The sequence below is a fragment of the Procambarus clarkii genome, chromosome 82 (genome assembly GCF_040958095.1).
Source record: "Procambarus clarkii isolate CNS0578487 chromosome 82, FALCON_Pclarkii_2.0, whole genome shotgun sequence".
Classification (NCBI taxonomy): Eukaryota; Metazoa; Arthropoda; class Malacostraca; order Decapoda; family Cambaridae; genus Procambarus; species Procambarus clarkii.
Window position 1 is genome coordinate 6577015 of NC_091231.1, and position 19123 is coordinate 6596137.

Here is a 19123-nt window from a genome sequence, read left to right on the forward strand (position 1 = left end):
GTCACAGAGATTAGATATTAGTAAAGTAAAGTTCATTTTATTCAGGAAAGTACATAAATAGTCGATTTACAAACATAATATTGGATTTATAGATAGAGCTAGTACATACAATACCTAAAGCCACTAGAACGCATAGCGTTTCGGGCATATTATTGAGAGAGGAAAGATATTTATATTTAATTTTTTTTTTTTTTTACCGACGCTCTCCGTATTGATGAGAACTATTTTTTACCGACGCTCTCCCTATTGATGAGAACTACAACCTAATGAAGATAAATGTTAATTTTATGTAGATACTGTAATAAACGAAAGTTTTTAATGTCATCAGAGAAGCAGAAATATAGGCAAATTTTAAATCCCTTGTCATAAATATAACTGAAGTGAAAGCAAAGATAATGGTCACTGCTTGATCGCAAGCGGGGATATTTCTGATGGGGGAGAAAGAAACATTTGCGCAGCGCGTCCCGCGGCGTTGCGCGGGCAGTCTGGGGCCGTATAAATACGGGCGCACAGAGGGGCTCTGCCCTCACTCCGCCTGCCCCCGCCGCTGCCCTCGCAAAGGGGAACTTAGTACCCAAATGAGCCACAGAGATATTAGAAAAAATTTGTTCAGTGCCAGAGTAGTTAACAAATGGAATGTATTAAGCAGTGATGTGGTGGAGGCTGACTCCATACACAATTTCAAATGTAGATGTGATAGAGCCCAATAGGCTCAGGAACCTGTACACCTGTTGATTGACGGTTGAGAGTCGGGACCAAAGAACCAAAGCTCAACCCCTGCAAGCACAAATTAGGTGAGTACAACTAGGTGAATACAGCTGAGGGGCGGGACCAAACAGCTGAAGCTCAATTCCCTACGCATAACTAGGCGAGTCCATAGGAATTACCGTTTGTCCTGGCGCCATCTATGTTTTGACAGCAGTACTACTAATGTTCCCACGTTATGTGATGATCGCTATATACGGGTGTTACGGTCAGTTGCTCTTCTATATATGTTTATGGACAACGTAGGTGATTTTAGGCAATTTGCGGCCAGAATGAAATAGTATCCACGCGGTGAGTGATGGAGGAGGATATATACTGCTGTGTACTCGACCAGCGGGTGAGAGGTAAGTTATATCGAACAATTATGGGGAATAGATGGGTTATTTTAAGCGTAGAATGTCAGGTAACCGGTAACTACACAGATGGGGTAGTGTTTTTTTAAGTCTTTATTTACTAAAGTGGAACATTACATTATGCCTTTAGCCGAACAAGGTGGGGGAAGTAGACGGGTTTTATGAAAGTATTTTACCTAAATATTTGTATTTGGTTAACTAGTTCAGCCGTTACTAGGGAGGGTGTTCCTTTAATCTAAATTCTAGCCGGACAAAGTGATTAAATAAAGAAATTGAATAGAACGAAGTGGTTTGCCAGGGTGCTTAACATTTAGTTTAGTTCACGTACTATGCAGCCCATGCTTAAAGAATGCAAGTTTATCATTGAATTTACCGTAGTTTTACTGCATTTAATATACCCTTTTTACCCCATTTAATTATGTCGGGTAAAGGCCGGTCGTGGAAAGTTCCTAATATAGCAAGTTTTAAAGGAAAAGTTTGAGTTAACTTTAACGCTTTAGTGACCAATTAGCTTAGTCTATTGTGAGGAATGTTACTAGAATCTAACATTGCAAGTGCCATGTCTCTACTCTTTTTGAGAAACATGAATCGCATAGTTTTATTACTAAATGTTCATGGATTAGGTTGCATAGTTGAGGAAATGGTGATAAGGTTTGTGGTTTTGTGTACCTTGACTTCAGCAGAGATTTTGAGTGGCGCAAAATTGATAAGGGCTCGGATCATTGGGAATGCTGACTGAAGTTAATTAGGTCATGGCTATACCAAAGGAAATTAGTATAAATGGGGTTAAGTTGGGAGAAGTGTTGTAAGTAGTGCCTAAAAGCTCTCCTTGGACCTCGGTTATTCGCAAGATTATGGTTTAGACTGCAATAGTTGCAGAATTGGCAAATAAAAAATACCGATGCCCTATAGTTTTGAAATGGTTAAGACTACCAGATGCAGTTTAATGCTGACAAATGTAAGGTTTGGGGGCTAGGTAAAGATGATAGATGGTGTAGATTGTTAAGAGTATATTAAATTTTTTTGCAGGTGGTAAATTGTCCTCGAGCTGGCACTGCTCTCCAGCCTGGGATGTTGATTGGTTAGTCTTCAACTGCCTCCCAACATGGTAGTGAGGTCCTGAGGTGACATGCAGTGAAGAACGTGGAAAGCTTCCTGAATTGGCACATGGTATGCCTCCCTTTCAAACCAGCAGCAGGCACAAATGTTCCAGCTAACATCAGAATAGTGGATGAAGCCCACACTAAAATGTAAGTGGTACAGTAAATGGACACCCCCCCCTCCCTTTTGACACTGAACAGTTGGGAGGAAGGGGGGGGGTGGGAGAAAGTGTGGCTTATAGTTCTATTGCTACATTGGAATTAGAGGGTAGAAGTTAATTGCTAAAAACCTATTAAATATTAGGGTATGGAAGTCTAGGCTTAGGCTAGTGGGTACCATATCTGCAAGTTTAGTCCTTTCAGGAATGTATTGAATAGAATGGTATGTTGATATTGTGAAAATTGTAATGTGGGGCATTAGATCTTAAACAGCATAGTTGATGGTGTTTTATTAATAATTTTAATGAAATATAAATCTTGTTAATTTAACATTAAATGTTTGTTAAATAAGCTTTAATCTATAAATGTATAACACTGTTAAGGGTAATCATGCGTCAAATAAAGTTAATGGCAGGAAAAGTTTTGTTCTAAGTGATGGTATTTTTCCCTTGAAAGTAAAAAAAAATATTCAATGTTTACTTTAGCTTGGTTTTAAATTTATATAGTTTTCCAGAATGTGGTTTGGAAAGTACAGAAGTCCCCCTGTCAGAAGTTAATTGCTTAAACAGAATCAGGTGAGTTGTAGTAAAGGTTAATCTGGATAGATTTGCATAAAAGTAAAAAAAATAGTAATAACTTAAACAATATAGCATTGGATAAAGATAAATGTAAATTGCCATTGAAGTGCAGTTGTGGATAGTTTCTCAAATGACATTTACTGAAACTTGGCAAATTGCTGCCATATATATTTATAAATTAGATCTTTACTACTGCTACTAGAATATGTAGGAAAGGTAAATTGCTTAAAGAAAATTTTTCCATCTGAATTTGTAAAGTAAAGCAAGATTGGCTTTAAATCTGAAATTAATTTGTTGAAATATTTTTCAGGTGAAATTCATTATGATGCATGGACTGGCTTTGAGTGAGGCTCCTTTACTCTGCAAAAGGAAATCTACAAAAGTGGGTGAGTTTGAATTTGATGTTTTAGCTATATCAATGACCTAATCTTAATTCTCTTATCTAGTCCATTTATAGGTGTGTAACCATGTCCTACTGTTACAACCCACAGGGGATGATGCAGTTTGTACTGATCCTACCCCATTTCATAAAAGGGGACCAGGCAGTCCTGCAGATTTCCCTGGCCTGGCTTTTTCAGAGCTTTGCTCTACTACCCATCTAATAGATGGACTAGATTTGCATAGGTTTAGGGACCCTTAACAATGGTTACATTGTTAATTCTCACAGGGCTTGTTTGCTGAATGGATCTAAAACTTTAGTGCCTGGCATGCATTGTACAGTGCTTTCAGTAAAGCATATGTACAATGTGTTGATGGCACTAAAGTGATGGATGTACTGCACCCATTCAGGGAACAAGCTCTGCACCAAAACCAGAGGAAGGGATAGGCCTTGCTGAGCCTATCTTAAAAGATAGGCTGTTAGGATTTTTTTGGCTTATTATTAGGCATTGGTGATAATAAAAGTAGTGTCCCTGTTTAATGTTTATTTTTCTTTTACAGGTGATTGTCTCTGGAGTTGTCTTGGCCTTTTGGATCTTCTGTTCATCTAGGAGCATCTGTCCCACATCCTGAAACTAATAAATATTAGATGTATTATAAATACTATATGTAAAACTTACTAAATAAAACAATTTTAATGAAACTACTTTATATACCTTATCCTGAAATTATGCTGGAAGTTATTGTTTACTACTATTGATGCAATGTTTAAACATCTGAAATTTTTTTTACTTTGAAAATAAATACTTGGTAAAATTTACACCTATTTGTAACTTGTTACATAGGTGCATGCAAAATGCATTGAAAAGATGTAAAAGTGGACTACCTATTCAATTTACATAAACTAACAAATATTGCAAATTAGTCTGAAATATCAAAGTGGAAGAAACTAGTCAATATTTTAGTTCTCATATTTGAAAGCTTAGGTGTTGCATAGCTTTAAATTTACTTTGTACAAATTATGATTAAATTAACTAAAGATCATTGTTAAATTTACAAAACATTAGAAAAGTGACACTGAAGCATCTATACAACATGGTTTTCACAAAGTCTTTGGTAACTTAAATTTAATCAAAGCTCTTAAATGATTTGTCTGCCAAACTCTTCAGATATTCTGAAATATTTTACCTAGATTAAAACTATCATTGTTTGAAAGGGCAAAACAAATTACTGTCAATTAGTTTGACCTAACATCTGCAAGGTCCTGAAGGAATGGAATTTTTTTTTGTAAAACTGTTTGCTAAAAACAAACCCTGCCTAATGAACCTGCTCATTTTTTCTAGAAATGGTAATTGCAACATTACCAAAGGCCGTTGTTTTAATAGCCAAAGTACCAAATGAAAGACCAAGAAGCAACAAACAGGTACATGGTAGAAAGGACAAAAGAATGGTTATGAGGACCCTTTCATTTGTTAAAGAAATGATGGGAAAATACTGTCATACCACAAGGGGTCTTAACCCTTGTCATATACATCACTGACATTAATCTAAATATTACCAACCACAAAAATTGCTGATAACATGTTATAAAAAAAATAAAGAATATAATATTGAGGCCTTAATGCAGATCTCTAACTCTACAAATAGTAACAAGACTGGCAATTTCTTAATATAAAACAGAAAAAAAATCCAAGACCTTGCACATGAGCCAGAACAATCCATATCACAACTACCACATTAAAATGAAACAACAATGAAGGTAAGGTAATTACCAAAAGAAGGCACCAAACTGGGAAGGCCATGTAGCACCATCAAAGTGCGAAATAATCAGAGGGCACTAAATATCACCAAGAATGCCAATACGAGAACAAAAACGCATAAGGCGAACGATATCAAAAGTATCCGATTCACCTAGAATTCTATCGAGGGACAAGTGACTGCGAGGGACGGTCGGAAAGCAAGACACACGCTCGTCCTGGAAGTCAGGACATTCAACAAGGATATGCACAACTGTAAGAGGGACAACACAATAAGGAGCAGGGCGGCGCTCCATTAAGTGACCGTGGGTTAAGCGGGTATGACCAACCCACAGCTGTGCCAAAGCAGTGTCCCACCGCCGGTTACCGTGGTAGGAGGAAGGCCACGGGGACACACTAAGTTTGAGAGTACGCAGCTTGTTACCAACCACAGAGGACCAACAACCCTGCCAACGGGGAAGAATGAATAACAGGATAAAAGTCGGAATAAGGAATACCTTTACGGGAGATGGGACAAGAACGGATAGCTTCCTTAGCGGCAGCATCCGCACGCTCATTGAAACACCAATATGGCTGAGAACCCAGCAAAACTCTACTGATTTAAATTTAATAGAAATAAGAAACAGCCAATGTTGAATCTCAATGACCACCGGATGGACAGGATTAAAGGACCCTAGAGCCATGAGGGCACTACGAGAATCAACTACAACCACAAAGGAGGAATGAGAAAGCAAGAGACAAAGAGCATAGAGAACAGCATAAAGTTCTGCCGTAAAGACGCTAGCCTCCGAAGGGAGGCGACACATGTAAGTACGGTCAGGAAAAACAACAGAGTAGCCCACACCATCCGCACACTTAGACCCATCAGGGAAGATGGAAATAGAGTGGGAGTGCGAAGAAAAGTGCTCAAGGAAGAGGCTTTTCAGAATTGTAGGAGGGGTAAAGGCTTTAGTAATACAAGTCAAGGACGTACAAAACTTGGGAAGGGGGACTCTCCACGGAGGTAATGAAGGAACAATACGAGGAGAAACATTAGAAATATGAACAGAAAGAGAATCCTGTAAGCGAGATAACTGGACAGAAAGTGAGAGACAATGAAGAGGAACAGGAACCACAGGAGGAGGAAAAGTCAATGCACGACAGAGGCGAGAGGAAGGATGTTGGAAGGACCGCGCAAGATAGCGAAGACAGTAGCGATCACGGCAGTCCTGAAGAGAGAGAAAGCCAGTGTCAACATACAAACTAAGGGCGGGAGTCGAACGAAAGGCACCAGAGCCGAGACGCAACCCAGTATGGTGCAAAGCATCAAGACGGCGAAGAGTAGAAGAAGAAGCAGAAGAGTATGCAGGGCAACCATAATCGAGTTTAGACAGGACGAGAGAGGAGTGCATATAGAGGAGCGTGCGCCTATCCGCTCCCCAAGAAGTATGGGACAAAACCTTAAGGTGGTTAAGGGCCTTAGAGCATTCAACTCGGAAGCAAGAGATATGGGCTGACCAAGACAAACGAGTGTCAAAGACTAATCCCAAAAGCTTCGCGGAATCCCTGTACATAATGAGATGACCATAAAGCAAAAACAATGAAGTAAAGGTCCTTTCAGTAAGAATCTATGATTCACTGAAAGTTGCTGCAGTTAAAAATAAAAGAAAATACAAGTCCCTAGAAATAAACAAGCAACCTTTTTGACTAAGGAAAAGAAGGTAGTTATTCTACTGTATAAATCTAAGTATTCACTTAGATTACTGTATCCAAGCATAGAGGTCCCCCCCCCCTTCCCTTTCAGAAAAACATCTACTTTTGAAAAAGTTTAACATTGGCCAACAAAAATGATTCCAGAACTAAATTGCCTAATACCAGGAACAACTGAGAGCCATGACAAACACTGCAACCCTCTCCTACCCCCAAGTCTTATGCTATTTATGATCCAAGGTAATTTGAGATACTATACTGTACTTCCTACAGACGAGTCTAGTGAGAGGGTGATCTGGCGATTAAATTGAAGCACGATACAGGTGTCAACGAACATCAGTCAGCCCACTTGTCAGCACAGTGGATAACTAATGATATCATAATCTGCAGTGTTGTATGCCTCCCTGTGGCCATTTAAATCAATAAAACACAGGGTTGTGGCAATGTTTACAGCATAAGGCAAGGTATAGAGGAATCCTGGAATGCCATGTAATGTGTAGTCCTTGAATGTGCTTTAGGCAACCAAATTGAATAACAACATTTCTGGTGTTCGGCTATATAATCCGAGTTTCTCATTCGGTATAATGTTTTAAACCTAAATAGGAATTCACTTTAAAGGTCAATTTATTTGGAAAGTGCTAACCAGATTCCAAATTACTGAGCTTTGAAAGTACTACAAGGCAAGTTTAACCGAATGAGTGTTTGCCTATCCATACCCCCATGAGGTATGTGACAACACTGAATAAAGAAAGGGTCTTTGAGCATTCACCGTGCAGGTATTTGACATGACCAATATAGCCAAGTGTTAAAGATCATTCTAAGCAGTTCTGCACAATCCATATACTATAAATTAATATAATTGTACAATGGTGCTTGGTGGATGATATTTCCTATTAAAACTCATTGGACAACTGTTTGTATTAGACATTTTAAACCTACAAATGGTAGCCCTAGATATCGCACTACAGTATTAATTACAAGATGAACAATGTAAAATCAATACCACAACAGCAAAGGATGACGGCTTTTCAACAACCGACAAACACTCAGGTCTAACACCAGCCATCCCGAGAGAGGACGTCCCAAGCATGTACACCCCACAACTTTACATCACCTTTGCTACCTCACGCGAGCACGCAACAGCATGAGGATGCCATACTCCCAAACCAACTCCATGCACTTTGAGGCTTTAACAACTCAACATTTAAAAAGTTGATTTAAAAATTCAAACACCTGAATTTTTCCCAAATTAAATTTACTAGGGAAATGCACACCAAGCCATGAAACTTACAATGAAGATGAACAAACTACACACAACTGTCACCAAACTTCCACATACCACCCCCCTCTCACTCCTGCCCTCCCTCCTTAGGTGCTCTGATTGGCTGAGCACCTGAGCCACCACCACTCGCCTCTTGTTGTGAGAGCCTAAAGCATGTTTGGTTGCACTTTAAAAGTTCCCGAGTGTACTCGCCTAATTGTGAGTACCGCTTGCCCAGTTCACCATTTTGTTTTTCAATCTACCTCAATTTACCCCTTTACAGTCAAATATTATGCAAAATTCTGTTTAAGACTTGTCCCTTCTTAACTTAAATAACTGCTTTGGCCATCTGCAATCTTTCTAGGTGGGTAACAATGACTCTTGAGGCCAGAAAGGACTTATCAGACGGCGATCATAACAATACGGTACACACACAAAATCACAACCTGATATACACCAAGCAGAAAATCCACTGGAGCTGTGAGGCGACGTAAACCCTTGCCCAAGGCACTGGCAGCTGCATACTCTACCACAGTATATTACTGACTTTGTAAAAGTCTTACAACCGGATTTCCCCATAAATCACAGCAAGTTTTGAGGCCACTCCTTGAGTCAACGTCTTACGTAAGACCTACAAGCACTCAGGTGAAGGCTGAAGCAGTTCAACACCATACGCCCCAACTTCAAATACACAGTTGAGAGGCGGGACCAAAACGTGATTTTCTGTGTGTGCCTGAAGTTGGGGCATACGGTCTTGCTTCACCCTTCTCTTTACCCTTCACCGGCGTACTTCAGGGGTTTTATTTAATACTTGGACTGGCTTCAGTAGGGCCTCCAGACTTTCTGTGGCTTCACAAGTGTCACGTGAATCCCCTGCATAGCAATGGAACTGCCTTTTCCCTTCACCTTCAATGCCTCTGCACTGGAACAATACATCTACACCAGCCCAGAAGAGTCATCAGTCCTGCCATCTCTCCATACCCCCCAGGGCCTGGCACGGCCTGGTATGACTCAGAGGCAAGCCGGGCGCCACTGCTAACTGGCAGTTTGTCCCCACAAACAAGCAGTTAGCCGCCTTCAACTGACAGTGGTACAGCTCAACACAAAGGCACGGCCAGCCACAACGAGCAGTTTGCTAGTTGACCAGATGTCCACCTCGTGTTGACACTGGATGAGTCATCACCGCCGGACTATATAAAGAGCACTGCCTCCCTGGAGAGGCAATCTCTCCCTTAGTGCTCTAGGATCACCTTCGTGTCTCTAACCCGTTGTCTGCTTCCAGCCAACGTTGTGTGACTGATGCCATGGTGGTATGGTAGCTGTCTTCAGAACACCAGTATATCTTCACACTTTTATTCATTGCTTATAGTTTATTTTTTGCATTTAAGGTCATACTAACTTGTTCACCTTTGCATTACATGATAGTCAAGTATTGTCATGTGTTATTTTTGTTCATTACTATTTCAGTAAATTGTTTAATTATTTATTTGATAATTTTCATTTGTTTCCACCTGCAACTTACACACTGCAAGGCCAATAGCAGCATTTCTTTCATTTATGTGAGGGAGAGCCATACCATCTTGGTTCAGTATAGCTGTGATACCATAACCCGTCACACAAGATATCCAGTTGTAAGACTTTTACCATCAGTGGTGGTAGAGTGTGCAACTGGCAATGCCTTTGTTACAGGTTCGCTTCATCTCACAGCCCCAGTGGATTTTCTCACACATTTGAATACATGAAACAACTTTATTTGATACATTCCAAACCAAAGTACAGTACTGTACAGTACAGTAATTATCAAACCATCAAATGTGTGGGATAATCATAGTGCGCTAAATATCACTAACGTCGCCAATACAAGAACAAAAACGCATACGGCGAACAATATCAAAGGTATTGAATTTACCAAGAATTTTATCGAGGGACAATTGACAGTGAGGGATGGTCGGGAAGCAAGACACATAAGTCCTGGAAGTCAGGTCATGTAGAGACAACGGTTTGGACAATAAGAAGCAGGGCAGCGCTCCATTAAGTGCCCGTGAGTTAAACGTGTATGACCAATATACAACCTCGCCAGAGCCGTTTCCCACCACCGGTTACGGAGGTAGGAGGAAGGCCACGGGAACACACTACTCTTAAGAGCACGCAGTCAGGGTCAGGGTTGTTGGTCTTGAAGACCAACAACCCTGACAACGGGCAAGAATGGGGAAATGAATAACTGGGTAAAAGTCATAATAAGGAATACCTTTACGGGAGATGGGACAGGTACGGATAGCTTCCTTAGCGGCAGTGTCCGCACGCTCATTTAAGAACGCACCAATATGGGTGGGAATCCAGCGAAATTCCACTGTCTTAAATCTACTGGAGATAAGAAACAGCCAATGTTCAATTTCAACCACCAAAGGATGGACTGAATTAAAGGATTCTAGAGCCATGAGGGCACTGCAAGTGTCAACTACAAACACAGTGGAGGATTGACAGCGAGAAAAGTGTTGATGAAGAGCATAGAGAATAGCATAAAGTTCTGCCATGAAGATGCTAGTCTCCGGAGGCAGGAGACACAAAGGTGCAGTCAGGAAAAACAACAGAGTAGCCTACACCGTCTGCAGACTTAAGACCCATTGGTGAAGACGGAAATAGAGTGGAAGTGTGAAGAAAAGTGTTCAAGGAAAAGGTGATTTAGAACTGTAGGAGGGGTAAAAGTTTTAGTCATGTGGGTCAAGGCTTACAGAATTTAGGAATGGGGACCCCTCCATAGGGGCAAAGACGGAATGACACGAGGGAAAATATTGGTAACACAAACTGAAAGAGCATTTTGTAAGAGAGACAACCGTACAGAAAGAGATAGGTGGTGAAGGGGAACAGGAACCACAGGATGAGTAAAGGTCAAGGCATGACATAAGCAAGAGTGAGGGTGCTGTAAGGACCGTGCAAGGTGGAGAAGACAGTAGCGATCATAGCGATCCTGTAGAAACAGGACGCCAGTTTCAACATACAGGCTTAGGGTAGGTGTCGAAGGAAAGGTACCAGAGCTGAGCCGTAACCCAGTATGATGCAGTGTGTCCAGATGGTGAAGGGTAGAAGGAGAAGCAGACGAGTAAACAGGGCCATAATTGAGTTTAGACAGAACGAGAGAGGAATGTAAAGAGAGGAGCAGTGTCGATTAGCTCCCCAAGAAGTATGGGACATGACCTAAAGTTAGTTAAGGGCCTTAGAGCATTCAACTCGGACGTAAAAAATATGGGGTGACAAAGACAAACGAGTGTCAAAGATTAGCCCTAAAAGCTTTAGCAGATTCTTTGTACAAAAGGGGATGACCCCTGTTACCTAACAGTAAATAGGTATCTGGGAGTTAGCTGTTACAGGCTGCTTCCTAGGGGGGTGCGTGTGTGGGAGAAAAAAAAATTTAGTAGTTAACCACTGAACTGCTCTGTCTCCAAATAACACCCTGGTGCACAAGAAATAAATTCTTTCCAAAAATTTTTTTTCTCTTCTTATATTGTTAAAATGCAGAGTCTGATCACGGGGAAACTAAACAAAAAATATTGTATGTGACTTACTTTAGCTGCGATGGAGCTGGCAAGTTGAGCAAATTATGGGCGCTGAGCGTTGGAGCGATGGGGGTCTGTCGGCCCCGCCACCCCGTGCGACGGCAGTTGCTGCGAATAAAATGTTGCGCAATTATTTTGAAGTTTCTCATTCATTTCTTCCTTTTTTTTTGCTGTAATATTATTTAAAAGTGTGTAATTTGTGGAATTTATATAATTCAAAGTATAGAACATCGCTATGCTCAAAATTATGGGCCTCATATATGTGACATATTCTACAATCAAACAGTGTTTTTGCTGTTATTACACTATATACACACATTGTATATACCCATCTACGTATGTATTCACCATAACGATCCACTATGTTGGTATGGTGAGCCCAAAAAACATGAGTGAGCTGTCACACCCTGCCAGTCCTCCCTCCCTCCTCCAACACATTACTCGCCAACATTCCTCCTCCCAAAATACTGTTATTGTGTTTATTACACTATTTACACACGTTATGTATAAGTATGTACATGTTTTATTCATGTACATACGTACATACTTGCCATCTCCTCACCTCTCTCTCTTGCCTACTTAATGCTCTTGCTTCCCTCATCTCATCACAATCGACTTTATAATGGTCCAGGACGGATCGAAATGTCGTCGTCTATTCAATTTCCAGTGTGTGGTTTGGTCAACAATGAAATCTTCATGCAAGATCTTATAAAGAAAACCCCTAGAACGAGTTTTGTAGATACGAAAGAGTTTAAGGTGAGTAGGGGATGGTTTGAGAAATTTTGAAAAAAGACGTGGTATTCATAGTGTTGTGAGGCATGGTGAGGGTGCCAGCTCAGACAAAGTAGGGGCTGAAAGATTTGTTCGTGATTTTAAAGATTTTGTAGATACTGTATTGATGGATATATTCCACAACAAGTGTTTAATTGTGAGGAGACATGGCTATTCTGGAAAAAATTGCCGAAGAGGACATACATTACCCAAGAGGAGACGTCAATGCCCGGACACAAGCTAACTTGGGCTAACTTGTATCAGGATAGGCTAACTCTTGTGCTGTGTGGCGATTTGAAAATTAAACCCTTGCTCGTGTATCATTCCGAAAATCCAAGAGTTTTAAAAAATATATAACGTGCAGAAAAACTGTGATGTACAGTGGTTTGCCCTGCCATCAAAAAATATCTGCAAGAGAAAAGTTTGACACTAAAGGGCCTGCTTCTCGAGAATGCTCCTGCTCATCCTCCAGACTTGGAGGATGCATTGTTGGGGCCACTTTTTTTTTTTTAGGGATATTCCTGCATGGGCCCTAAGTTTCTGGCTAATGAACCAATGACATGAAGGAGGAGTTTTCAACCTACCTTGTGTTAGGTGTGCAGGGGTCAATAGGCTGAACATAATGTCAGGAGCAAAGGGGGGTGTTTGCCTCTTCAAACACAATTGTGACCATCTTCATCTCTTCGAACTATCCTAAATGCTCTCTTCACCTGTCTGACCAAATTGGGTGTCCAGACCACCTTTGAATCTGAAATTATAAAATTAATAGTGATTTCAGAATATTCAGTCCATTTATACTAACAAAATTATATACAGTATACTGTAATTGAAATTTTACAGAATGATAAAGGCAATTTAGTAACTTTGTTAAAATGCACATGGGGGGAAATACTGTACATGAAAATAGGTTAATATAGTTTGTAAGGTTGATGGGAAATGTTTATTACTTTTATGATTTAAAAGATGTATAGCCCTAATACTCCATCCTGGGTGCATTCCACCAGGTAATGACCACAGCAAAAGTTTTCCACGAGGCTCTATTGTCACACAAACTTTTCACATTTTCAAACTTGATTCATCTTTCCCCCCCCCCCCCCTCGTTCCAGGGGTTTTCTTTAAAAGGTCTTCATGCAAATGCCTTGGTTTCTCACAAATGATGGCCTCTGAAATGCTATCACCTGCTAACTCCTTGTGTATCCAAATTAATAAAAACTTTTTAACATCCTCAAGTGTTTGTGTTCTTTGTTTCAGGATTGTTGATATGCCTTTTGCCACTTTAACGCTCATAATGTCCTTTTTCTTAGCAAGTACAGTGCATATTGTTGACATAGATTTGTTGTACTGCCTAGCTAGTTCAACAACCTGTGCACCATTTTGATGTTTATGAATGCTCTCTTGTTTTTCCTCTATGGTCATTCTCACATGTGTTTTCTTGGCTTGAACCTTACCACTGGCTTTCTTGGGACTCATGGCAAGATATATAATAACAAATTTTATGTTCAAATAGCCAAAAATCCCAAAACAAATGTAATACTTTACAAAGAATTCAGGCGCGATACTTACTAGGCAGGAGACACTGGTAAACTGAGGCGCGATCACCATGCCACCACGCGCTAGGTCAGCCCATACGTATATCAACAAACTCCTTTCCTGAGGCAAAGTTTGTAACCCGATTCAAATTTTTCGAAGAAATTAGGCTCGTAACCCGAAAAGTTCATAAATATTCATTCGTAAGCCGAGGTGTCACTATATATAACTAAAAAATTAAACTCGGGATTACTTTCAACCCCCACCCCTTTTGCTCTACTCCATCGCTACCTACCCTCACCCCCCTCTATGATGTACTCTTCCATAGACACCTACCTTTGCCCCCCTCCTCCCCTCTACTCCTCCATCATCATGTAGCGAGTAGATTAACCTTTGTTAATCTTTGTTTGATTTAACCTTTGTTAAATTAACCTGTCAACCTTTGGAGATGAATGAGGTGAGGCGTTGCCCAGGCAACACGGTGAGGTGTTGCCCAGGCAACACGGCGAGGTGTTGCCCGAGCATATAAGCAGCAGAATAGCAAACATTAACCAGAGTCTACTTTCAAGTGTGGTCTAGAGCAGACACTTGCGAGATACTGTACCGACGCTCAGTGCGCTCAACTCACACCAAAGTATCACCTGTGTACTTCTGTATATTCGACCAAATATATATATAGTATCTTAGTGTCTCTGTTTATTGTCACCATACTTTACGTAACAATAGAACCGTTACAATCACCTACCTTCACACCCCCTCCCTTCTCCTCCTCCATCGTCACCTTCCTTTCACCCTCCTCTATGATGTACTCTTCCATAGACACCTACGTTCACTGCATATAATGCTCCCCTCTACGCCTCCATCGTCACCTACTTTCACCCCCCCCCCTCCGCTCTACTCCTCCAGGGTCGCAGACAATTTCACGAGCGTGAGAACTATGAGTTCTCTAACCACTCTCACACTCCTACTCTCTCACCAGTGAGGGGGAGGGAAGGAGGGAGGAAATGAAGGAAGAAAGGTGGGGGAGAGAGAATAGGCAGGGTGGAGGAGGGCCTAGATACATTTCTTCCATATAGATAGGTAGACTGAGGGAGAGCTGCTTGCCAAGAGCCCTATCAGACAGACTTCCTATTCCTCAACCCTCCCTAATATGCCACATCCTGGTCAGGACAACTTGCTCAATTGTTATTCTTGGTGTGACTCGAGAACTGACCTCGAGGCGGGGCATGGGCATGGATTATCTCCCTGGGGCACGCACCTCCCTGCCCCAGCTCTCTCTCTCTCTCTCACATAATCTATCAAGGGTCTAACATGAGGTCATTGTGCCTACCAGAAGTGTATATGTCCAAGGCTGGCCACCTGTCTGGACCATTCAAATGTATAAACACGTAATTAGTCTATTAAAATTATATATAATGCTACAATTATAAATTAATTTGTTCATGGTCATTCGTTTATCAGTACAATATGAGGTATATATACGCATGTATGTATACGTTGACGTACACATATATGATTATGTGTATGGAATGATTATGATTATGTGTAATCATATATGATTATATCTAATGGAATGCATTAGTAAGTGATGTGGTGGAGGCTGACTCCATACACAGGTTCAAGTGTAGATATGATAGAGCCCAATAGGCTCAGAAACCTGTACACCTGTTGATTGACGGTTGAGAGGTGGAACTAAAGAGCCAGAGCTCAACCCCAGCAAGCACAATTAGGCGAGTATATGAACGAATGCACATGTACACTTTCAAATGAATTAAGATTAGCAAATGATTAGCAAATGATTAGCAATGATTAGCTCGCATTACATAACCATCAAAGTTAACTTCCTCCTCTTCGCTCTTGATAAAAATGAGTTCCCTGTTGGGTTGTTTGTGGACCTGCGTAAAGCTTTTGATACTGTCAACCACCAAAACCTTCTTCTTAAATTACATCATTATGGAGTCAGAGGACACTCCCTACAATACCTCAAATCCTACCTTACTGACAGGCTCCAATATGTTTCTGTGAATAATACAATTTCTCCCACCCTACCCATCAACATTGGTGTTCCCCAGGGCAGCATACTTGGCCCTCTCCTCTTTCTCATCTACATTAATGACCTTCCAAATGCCTCCCAACACCTCAAACCAATTCTATTTGCTGACGACACAACCTTCATTTACTCCAGTCCTGATCCCCTTGCTCTAAATGCCACAGTAAATACTGAGCTAAATAAAGTCCATCTGTGGCTAACTGCCAACAAACTCACCCTTAACATTGACAAAACCTTCTATATTCTGTTTGGCAATAAATCCTCTAATCAAATAAATCTCAAAATAAACAATACCCAAATTTGTAACAAATTAGATGGCAAATTCCTTGGCATTCTCATTGACCACAAGCTGAATTTCCAGGGACACATTCTAAATATATCAAAAAAAGTTTCAAACACTGTGGGCATTCTTTCTAAGATCAGATATTATGTACCACGCCCTGCCCTGGTGACTCTCTATTACTCCCTTATCTATCCATATCTCAACTATGGTATTTGTGCTTGGGGCTCTACTACCCAAAATCACTTACGTCCTCTAATTACTCAACACAAAGCTGCTATTAGGACAATATCCAATTCTGGCCCCAGACATCACTCGGTACCCCTACTTAAATCTCTGAATATGTTAGACATCAAGTCACTGCACATTCTCTCATGTGTATTATACATATATAAAACGCTAAACTATAATGCCAATCCTGATCTCAAAAGCTTCATAGAAGGTTGTATCAGAACCCATGAGCATCACACCAGAAATAAATACAGTTTTGATATTCCTAGAGTACGACTTAATCAAACTAGAAATGCTCTACAAATCAAGGGGCCCAGAATGTGGAATGACCTTCCCAACCATGTTAAAGACTGTACCTCTCTCAACCAGTTTAAGTTAAAAGCGAAGCTATACCTAATAAATTCCCTGTAACCTACCTTACCCTTCTATTGTCAACCAATGTCTGTTTTTTTCTTTAAAGAGCGCTGTTTGTCGACATAATTGTATTTGTGCTGCCTTTTCATCTATGTTTTCATTTCTTGTTTTCATTCTACTCATTATGCTCAATTAGTATTAAGCTTGTCATTTAAGTTTATCATGCCCGAAACGCTTTGCGTAATAGTGGCTTTAGGCATTGTATGTACTAGCTCTACCTATAAGTCAACCAATCCTTGTAAAAATTTATTGTATGTATGTACCTTACCTAAATAAAATGGTATTGTATTGTATTCCAGGGACCATAGGATTAAGGACTTGCCCGAAACGCTACGCGTACTAGTGGCTGTACGAGAATGTAACAACTCTTGTATATATCTCAAAAAAAAAAAAAAAAAAAAAAAAAAAAAAAAAAAAAAAAAAAAAAAAAAAAAAAAAAAAAAAAAAAAAGATACCTTGAGATACACAATGACTTAGTTTAAATAGTTTAAACACATTATGGTACTGATTTTGACATGCTGATGTCTGGAAGGGAGAGGGGGTGTGGGGGGTTATTGTCTGAGGTGGAGGACCAGAGGAGGGGGTCAGTGGAAGGATGGTGGCTGGAGGGATGCCATTGTTCTAATGGTTATGAAAACAATTATTGATGGCAGGAATTCAGTGGGTGTGTACTTCACCCGCACCATCACCATACTGTGCCCTGCTACAACCCCCCCCCCCCACTCCACCCATGCTGTGCGGGGCGTATTACACATTATGGGATAACCGACTCTCTGTCCATTCCTGTCTGCTCGTTATGCTGTCCTTCCTTTTGAAAATTGTCTGCTTTATCGACTTCCTTCAAGACCACACGTTAGCCTCTTATCACGCCCTCTTACCACTCTCAGGGAGCCGGCTCTTCTATACAAGTTACCACTCAGTCCCCATAGTGAAAGAGTGTCCGGGTATATGACTTGTTACGTGTACTTATTTGTGATTCGTTTGGGCTGTCACGTGTGGTGATTAGTGTTGGGTAAGGCTAGGCTAGGCCAGGTCAGGTCAGACTAGGCCAGGTCAGACTAGGCTAGGTAAGGCTAGGCCAGGTCAGGTCAGGCTAGGCCAGGTCAGGTCTGGCTAGGCCAGGTCAGGCCAGGCCAGGCTAGGCAGGGTGAGAGAAGTAAAGCGGCAGGTACTTACGTTTCCGAGAAAGTAGCGGCGGTAGTATATTGTTGATTTAGCAGTCTCCGTGGTGTAGTGGTAAGACACTCGCCTGGCGTTCCGCGAGCGCTATGTCATGGGTTCGTATCCTGGCCGGGGAGGATTTACTGGGCGCAATTCCTTAACTGTAGCCTCTGTTTAACGCAACAGTAAAATGTGTACTTGGATGAAAAAACGATTCTTCGCGGCAGGGGATCGTATTCCAGGGACCATAGGATTAAGGACTTGCCCGAAACGCTACGCGTACTAGTGGCTGTACAAGAATGTAACAACTCTTGTATTTAGATTCGACGACATCCTGAAGCTAGTAGGTGGCGGCCTCATCGCTCTCGAACTTGTTGTTGTTGTAGGGGATACGAGGCACACCCAATATCCCCCTTACATTGATCACATCGCACACTAATATTTTTACTATTTCGGACACCAGATTTGTCTGTTTCGTATATGTATAATTGTTCAATATTAAAACCACAATAGAATGCTCTTAACAGTTACAATTTTCAACTTAACAGCCATATAGTTTGCAAGAACGCCGCCCGCCAGTGTAAATGTCTCAGACCCTGTTGGAATATAACCAGTCTGTCAATCAGGTCAACCCAAGTGTTGCGTTTCCATGCGTTTCCAAAAGGGTCGCCCATGTTGGAATCGGTGAACGCCCTAGTAATATTGTTGAAAACATCTTAATAACTTATTAAACCAAAGGTCTTTTTATGTCAGAAGAACGGCAGAAACTGGATCTATATATGAAAACTCTTTAAGGACAAACTTGAACTTGAACTTCCAGCCGTACAGTGCCTGAGGATTTCTGGGTCGGAATAGGGTTTAGCTTAGGATGTGACTTGCAACCGGGGAATGCCCCTTCGGATTCGGGTGCAGAGGCATTTGATCCATCTAATCCCACCGAGGCTTCTGGGTTCTCTCTGCCAGCTCCTCATTCATTTGAAGACTCTACCTCTGATTTTGCTTTTCTGTCCTGGATGGTGGGCGAGGATACTGACTCTGCCCTGGGGGCCCTCTTCTGCAGCTTTTGGGCCTTTGGGTTAAAGGCCCAAAAAATAG

General features: G+C 41.1%; 2 long non-coding RNA genes across 2 annotated transcripts; one reads left to right on the plus strand and one right to left on the minus strand.

Moving 5' to 3' along the window:
* Nucleotides 1–800: 800 nt before the first annotated feature.
* On the plus strand, nt 801–4036 carry LOC123764454 (uncharacterized). The gene is made up of 5 exons (XR_006773566.2): nt 801–1109; nt 2148–2368; nt 2892–2952; nt 3266–3341; nt 3895–4036. It is a non-coding gene; the product is annotated as an uncharacterized lncRNA (long non-coding RNA).
* LOC138358255 (uncharacterized) lies at nt 3864–18603 on the minus strand. The gene is made up of 4 exons (XR_011225289.1): nt 18044–18603; nt 12950–13113; nt 11604–11702; nt 3864–3968 (listed from the first exon to the last, which is right to left on the minus strand). It is a non-coding gene; the product is annotated as an uncharacterized lncRNA (long non-coding RNA).
* Between the last annotated feature and the right edge of the window lie 520 nt (nt 18604–19123).